The 7,686-nt window shown below is 47.3% G+C and overlaps 1 long non-coding RNA gene across 1 annotated transcript; it reads right to left on the minus strand.

Moving 5' to 3' along the window:
* Nucleotides 1-1,660: 1,660 nt before the first annotated feature.
* On the minus strand, nucleotides 1,661-7,403 carry LOC129679006 (uncharacterized). Its single transcript, XR_008720460.1, has 3 exons — nucleotides 7,297-7,403; nucleotides 2,729-2,868; nucleotides 1,661-2,062 (listed from the first exon to the last, which is right to left on the minus strand). It is a non-coding gene; the product is annotated as an uncharacterized LOC129679006 (long non-coding RNA).
* Between the last annotated feature and the right edge of the window lie 283 nt (nucleotides 7,404-7,686).

The raw sequence follows: 7,686 nt of genomic DNA on the forward strand, positions 1-7,686 counted from the left end.
TCTGCCCACGTGGACTTCCAGGATGCAGGTGGTGTTGACAAGGCGGAAGGGGGAAACTGGTAAAGTGATGAAGTGGTGACGGGGGAGAGGTTTCTGCTGAGAGCTCTAGCAAGGGTGAGGAGAGCACTTCTAAACCGTGAAAACTCGTCTCGAACTCTGTGCCATCAAATAAGTGCCTGGGTCAGTCTCTGTGGGCCAGAGGTACTTCGTGTCTGCCTGGGCAAACGGCAGCGGCATTTTTTCATCAGTATCTTTAGGGGCGAAAGTGTATTCTAAGACACAGGTGTGCTTGGCAACGAGAACACATTGGGTTACCTCATTCGATTAATGGCTGTTTTTATTTAATGGTGAAATGGGCTATGGGAAAGACAGACACGCTACGCTGGGCAGAGGGAGTTGAGAGCCTCGGTGGCTGCTCCTAGCTTTCGGCACAGGTTTCCCTGGATCCAGGCCCTCTGGATTGACTCTTGGGCACACATCGTGGAAGCCTTGCTTCCAGATTCCAAGATCGGGACTGCCAAAGGTCTGCTGGCTGCACCCTGGGGTGGAGGCAGAGATTCAAAGGGCGTAGGCTTGGCCAGGCAACCACATCGCAAAGCCAAATCAAGTGTCCACATAGGCTCACCCGCCAGAACACAGGGAGTCTTAGCTCACTGGATCCCCACAGAAGTCTTCTCAAATAGCTCACTTGATCTTTTCGGCACACGCTCGCTCACTCACTCAGTCACTCACTCACTCAGAGATTAAATGCCTACTCAGCAATATTCGCCAAGCCCTGCCATAGGGATTAGGAACATAATAAGGCAGGCTATGTCTTTAAAGATGCTCTGAGCCAAGTAAGGGGAATAGACAAAAATATTCTCTTGGATACCATGGTGTAAAAACACACCATGTTTGTAATGGAGGCTTGTAATGGATGCTGTGACAACTAGATTTGACCTTGAAGAAAAGTCCAGGCAAGGCTCCCATTGGTATTGAAGAATAACTAGGAGTGAATCAAATTACAAGGAGGCAATGGTGGGGCTCAGATCCAAGGAAGTGAGAGCCAGTATCAACAACAAGCTGTATGGGGACACCAGGACACATCTATTAGCATGGCTGAGATGAGAAAGGTTTCTCAAAGTAAGTGCTGGGAAGTGTAGAAGGAGACAGGCTCTCACACGCTGTTGGCAGGAAAGTTAAATGTCACTTCTGTTTTGGAGACTGGCTGGGCTTGGATTTGAATCTACCCAACCATACGATCCAGCAATCCTACTACTGAATTCGGTGGGAACAGATTTGGATTTTAGAGGAGCACCAGAGCAGCCCTGAGGGTGTTAGAATCCGTGTGTTCAGTCTTCATAACGTTCTTTTTTATTGTTGAGAACAGTCAGTCATGTTGAAATATGTTATCTGAGTCACTATTTCCCATTGCAGGAGTTAGGCAATATTAGGTTTTTTTGTTTGGTTTTGTTTTTTAATTTAATTTTTAAATTATTTTTAATTTTAATTTTTATTTGTTTATTTACTTTACATCCCCCAAGGGCGCCCCTCCCTCTTCTTCTTCCAGTCCCCCTTTTCACTCCTTTCCCCTTCCCCTCTCCCTTTCCCAAAGAAAAGGATAGCCCTCCCCACCCCGCATCAACCCTCCCCAGCACATCAAGTCACACCAGGACTGAACATATCCTCATTCCCTGAGGCCGGGCAAGGCAGCCCTCCCATGAAGAAGTGATCCAAAAGCAATAGAGTCCATGTTAGAAATGCCACCCCTCTCCATTTGCCAGAGACCCACATGAAAACCAAGCCGCCTATCGGGCACATATGGACAGGGGGCCTAGGTCCAGATCATGCATGCTCCGTGGTTGATGTCTCAATCTCTGAAAGCCCCCATGGGACTGGTTAGTTGTCTCTGTTGGTCTTCTTGTGAGGTTCCTGTCCCCACCCCCCAGGTCCTTCCATCTTTCCCTCAACACTTCCACGGGACCCCTAGAGCTCTGCCCCATGCTTGGCTGCAAGTCCCAGCATCTGTCTCCATCAGTTGCTGGCTGGAGCCTCCCAGAGGACAGTCAAGTTAGGTTCCTGTCTGAAAGCGCAACAGAGCATCATTATTAGTGCTAGGGCCTGGCTCTCTATCGTGGGGTGGGTCTCAGGTTGGGCCAATCATTGGTTGGACATTCCCTCAATCTTTGTTCCCTCATTATCTCTGCACTTCTTGTAGGCAGAATAATCATTGGATCACAGGTTTTTGTTGGTAGATTGCTTTCCTCTCCTTCCACCAGTCCTGCCTGGCTAGGAGGTGGTCCCTTCAGTCCTCCTGTCCCCTACCCCTGTTAGAAGTGTCAGCTACAGTCACACCCATGTCCTCCCTGGAGCCTACAAAGAGATGTCCTGGTGTTTTGTTAATGGGTAGAATTCTGAATGAACAATGTCAGGCATCCAAGAGTTTTGTCTCTGCTGCATGAGCTCCCAGGGTCAGGATACCCGAATTCTTGAGTGCCTTTGTGCTTCACCTAACAAGCTCTGTTCGGTCTGCCTGGCATTTGTATAATTCGTCAATGGTATGTATATTATTAGTTGCTTTTCAAAGAGCAGAGAAGGGTAAATCCAATTGGTGAACTAGCTAACCGGGGAAGGACAAATGAACTACAGTTAGTGTGTGCTCCCTTGACCCTTTCCTAATCTAGTGGTTCCTGCCCTTTTGCTGGTTCTGTAAACATCTCCCTCCTCATTTTGTCTTACTTGTCCTCACCTAGAACACGGTCTTGAGAACCCCCACTGTGGGTCAGAGACACTGCTAGCAGCCAGAGACTATGGAAGCACAAATCCCCTCTTGGTAGGGGTGCTCTGGTTGTAGGGACCTCCTCAGTTCTTTCTGTCTGTCTCATAGACCTGGAAAAAAAAAGAAAAACTCAAGTGAAGAAAGACTGAATCAGAAAAGAAAAGAAAAAGTGTCAAAGCCGGGCTAGGATTCCAACAAGAATTGTGACTCAGCCTCCAGGACCACGGAGGGAATGGTTCACTGCGTGGTATGGCGTTTGGCTGGGCTGGCTGCCTGGGAAGAGGCCTGAAGTTAAGTAACCAGCACAGCGGGGGAAGGAGTGCAAGATTCAGTGCTTAGCAAGGGCGCTGAGGGCTCCACAGGGAAAATGACAAGCTGGAACAGAAGAATTCAGAAGCGAGACCATTTGATGAGAAACGACTCATACTTTTTGAGTTGTTTTTTTTTTCTATGCGGTTGCCAAAGTTTAAGTTGCTGGAAGAGAGCATACGAGGGAAAAACAAAAACAAAAAAAAAAACAACAACAACTTTGGGGGATGGTTACTCAAGCTATTAAAAAACAAGCAAACAAACGAACTGTCATTTAGCAGGACAAGAGAGGTGGGCTGTGGCATTTCAAGGTGTTCTAGCACCCCTCCTTGCCCTCCCTTTAGCCCAGGGGTTCTCAAGCTGTGGGTGGTGACCCCTTTGAGGATTGAATGACCTTTTCACAGGATCTGCACATCCGATATCCTGTACACCCGATAGTCACGTTACGGTTCACAACAGTAGCAAAATTACAGTTATGAAGTAGCAACGAAAATAATTTTGGTTGGGGGTCACCACAACATGAGTTGCTGTGTTGAAGTGTGGTGTCATTTCAGGCCCTCCCAGAAGCACATGACTCAGGCCTGTGCCCAGGAAAGCCTGTAGATGCTGGCTATGTTAGCCCAGTGAACCAAGAAGGGCGCTGGAGCAGCGGGGGACTGTGGGCAGGGAACCATCTCAGCAGGCGGCCATCATGGGGCTGGAGGCAAACGATGCCCACGGGATTGGACATTACAAGGTTGGCACCAGGGGGAGTGTGAAAACAATTTCTGTCAGACATTTCTCTGAGAGGCTGGGGTAACCTGATGAAGACAGTGCTTTCCAGATAAACATGGTGACCTGAGTTCAAGTCCCAGAACCTACGTTAAAAAAAAAAAAAAAAAAAAAGGCCAGGTGGTGTGAGTGGTGCGTGGACAGATGGAGGCAGGTTGATCCCACCAGCTCACGAGCCAGCCTTTCAACAGTCACAGGCCAAAGAGAGACCCTGCTTCAAACAAGCAAGGTAGAGGACATCTGAGGGAGAGCCGTAGAGGTTGCCCTTTGACCTCGACATGAGCACACGTGTATACATGTACCCTCACATTTGTACCTCCATTTACATGAACATGCACACACACACACACACACACACACACACGAAATCTCACTGTGTTTAAATACTTGAAAGCCGATGAGTTTTAACAATAAATATGTTTTATCTGCTTACAGTTTGCACTGACCAAATGAAATAAAGCTTTGCGCTGGACTGTCCTGTGGGTCTGTCCTCTGCATTTACATACTAAGTAATACCATGCTCCTTTTTTTCACTCTGGTTTATTCATTCTGGTTTCTCATGACCCAGGCTAACGAATGACGTTATAGATGTGATAATGGCTTAAAGGAAACAGATTACACTTTGCCTTCATAGCCTCCAGTCCCTGACATAGTGAGGCTGATGGGAAAAATTAAGGCCCTACGGGGGACGATTGACCATCAGCTGGGCTGGGCATCAGACTGACCCGAGGACTTCACAAACAGTAAGGACAGTCTATGAGCTCTGAGCATGTGCAGGCTCAGCTCCCTTTCTAGGGGACCCTAAAAGACTCAGTGATTATTCATGGTTGGCCTCACATGGGTTTGGGGCTTGAGCCTAGAGAAGGGATGGCTCTGGGGAAAGTCTTATTGAAAGACAGGAGTGGCCGACCCGCAAACACTCTGAGGAGATTGGTTGAAAGTTAAGGTTCCATGCTGTCCCAAATGGCAGCCACTAGACACATGTAGGCAAATTTGATTAAAATGAAAGGAAATGAAAAAAAAAAATTAGAAGCTCACTTGTTCTGAGCACGCGCCACGTGCTCAGAAGTCATGCCGGGCTGGTAGATGCGCTGTTACACTGTGCAGATGTGGGACACCCAATCAATCCAGCATGTTCTGTCAAACAGTGCTAGGGGACGACCAGCCTCTGGAGGAAGCAGGGCCAGAAGTCAGAGCACAGAGGTCCAGCTCTAGGACCTTGAGATAAGGCTTTAATTTGTCTGGGTCTCGTTTATCCAGGGAGAAAATGCATACGATAGCATGTGCCACACCATTCCTTAAGAATCAAAAGAAGCTGCAAGTATAGTCACCCTCTTGGGGGGCATCCTTGGGGGATTGTTTCCAGGATACCCCTCCCCAGGATACTAGAACCCGCAGATGCTCAGGTTTCTCATAGAAAGTGAGGCTGTATTTATATGTAGCCTAAGCACATTCTCCCATGTATTTTAAATGATCTCGAAATTTCTCTTACTGCTCAATATGATGAAAATGCCCGGCAGCTGATTTATTATTCTCCATTGTTGATGGGATAAAAGAGTTCTGTACATCTTCAATACAAACGCTTAACTCCCCAAATGTTTTCAGGGTGAGGTTCATTGAATGTCCAACTGTGGAGCCTGTGGACATGGGCGGGCTGAGTGTATATTGTTATTACTATAATTATCAATTATAATTATCAATATTAACAGGTCCTTCACTCTCCTAGCCAAATGCTGTCAGGCATGAAGAGCTAGACCTCGCAGGCTGGAGGGCCTGCTTCCTTTACTAGCTACCCAGTCCGGATCTTGCATTTTGCTGACCTAACTCTGTTTTCTAGGATAAAAATATCCTAGAAAAATATCCCACGAAGGCTGGGAGGAGAGCACGCTGCCCGTGAGTTGTGGGGTCCCGCAGGCTTGGGAAACGTGGTGTGTGAAAGGTTAGATGAGCCTCACAGAGAAGAATCTCCTCTCACTAGATTCCAAACACGCTCTTCTACGTTCACTTCAGTGCGGCGTGAACCCTCTCATCCCACCTGTGTCTCTAGTAGGCCCTGTTGACGTCTTAGCACTGAGACGGAGATTGAACCCACTCTGACGGAGGAAAGTAGCAAGCTTCCTTCCTTTATGTTAAAATTTAAAGAAACTACATTTGTTAATGTTTTCGTGGGGTGGGGAGTGCGCCCCCCAAGGTGTGCTGCTAATGTCTCAGTCTGAGTATAGGTTGTAGTAGTCTGTTCTCGCCTTTCACTTTCACTGGGATCTAGGGATTGAACTCAGGCCATCAGGCTTGGCTGCAGGGCTTGGCTGCAAGGGCTGTTACCCACCGAGCCATCTCATCTGTTATCAGTTACCTCTCTTCCGTTATCTGTTAGCCGTATCAGTAAGTCTCAGGATGTTCGGTAAACCACCAAGACATCCCGAAGCTTACAAAATATTGCTTCACAGCATGCGAGCCTGCTCCACTTGGGTGGGAAAATGCTGGCTGTCATACCTGGAGGTTGATGAGAAAGGAAGAGGCTACCCTGAAGGCCCTGCTGGTCAAGCTCTGTGAGACTCGCTCATGCCCAGGGACCTCTGGGCAGCCCTTGCTGATTCCTTTCTGGCTGACAGAGTTGGTTTCCTTCCTGTGGACCCTCTCTCCATTGTCATCTGGGCACTCCCTATCATGGCTCCTGGCTTGTGGCTTCCACTGGACCAAAAGCAGGGAGGAAACGGAGATTGGCAGGTAGGCTCCCCATAAGTTAGCTGTGTTAGTTACTTTTCTGTGACAAAACTGATTTAAGGAAAGCCTTATTTGGGTCCATAGTTTGAGGGTACAGTCCATCACCACAGGATGTCAGGGAGGCAAAAGTGGAAGGCACTCGTCACATCGTCACATTGTGCCCTATAGTCAGGAAGCACAGATATGAATGCAAGTGTTTAGCTTGCTTTCTTTTTCTTTAGTCCATGGTGCCAACCTATGGACTGGTACCTTCCACAATTAAGTTCTTCTCAGCTCAAGTAACGTCATCTAAATTCTCCCTCACAGACTGCCCAGAGGCTTGTCTACGTGATTATAGATCTATCAAGTTAATGTATTAACCATTATAATTATCAAATTGATTATTAAATCCATTGTAGATTATAATGGTACTCATTAAACCCAACCCTTCCTCACTGCCCAGGCTAAAGCTTCTATTTGTTTACTAGAGTTACCGTGTCAAATTACTATATACTTGTGGCTTAACACAACAGAAACGCACTTTTCTTACTGTCTAGAAGCTAGAAGTGTGCTATAAAGGCATTAGCAAGGTTGATTCTGGAAACTCTGGGGAGAATCTGTTCCATGCCTGTCTCCTATGCTTCTGGAGGCTCATAGCAATGCCTGCTGTTTCTTACTGTCTTAGAGTTTCTGTTGCTGTGATGAAATACCATAACCAAAAGCAAGTTGGGGAAGAAAGGGTTAACGTAGCTTACATTCCCTCACCACGGTTCATCATTGAAGGGATTCAGGACAGGAACTCAAGCAGGGCAGGAACATGGAGTCATGAGCTGATGCAGAGGCCATGGAGCGGTGCTGCTTACTGGCTTGCTCCTCAGAGTTTGCGCAACGCAGCCTGCTTTCTTACAGAACGAAGAGTGGCACCACCCACAATGGGCTGGGCCCTTCCACATCAATCACTAATTAAGAAAATGCTGTGTAGGTTTGTTTGCCTACAGCTTGATCTTATGGAAGCATGTTATCAATGGAGGTTTCCTCTTTTCAGGTGACTTTAGCTTGTAAGTTGGGGTTACATCATTCCAAACTCTGCCTCCATCTTTAAATGGTCTCTTTCCCATGTGTCAGCTCAGAGTTGCCACACATAC

Source organism: Psammomys obesus, unplaced genomic scaffold (assembly GCF_907164565.1).
Source record: "Psammomys obesus unplaced genomic scaffold, mPsaObe1.curated_primary_1811, whole genome shotgun sequence".
Classification (NCBI taxonomy): Eukaryota; Metazoa; Chordata; class Mammalia; order Rodentia; family Muridae; genus Psammomys; species Psammomys obesus.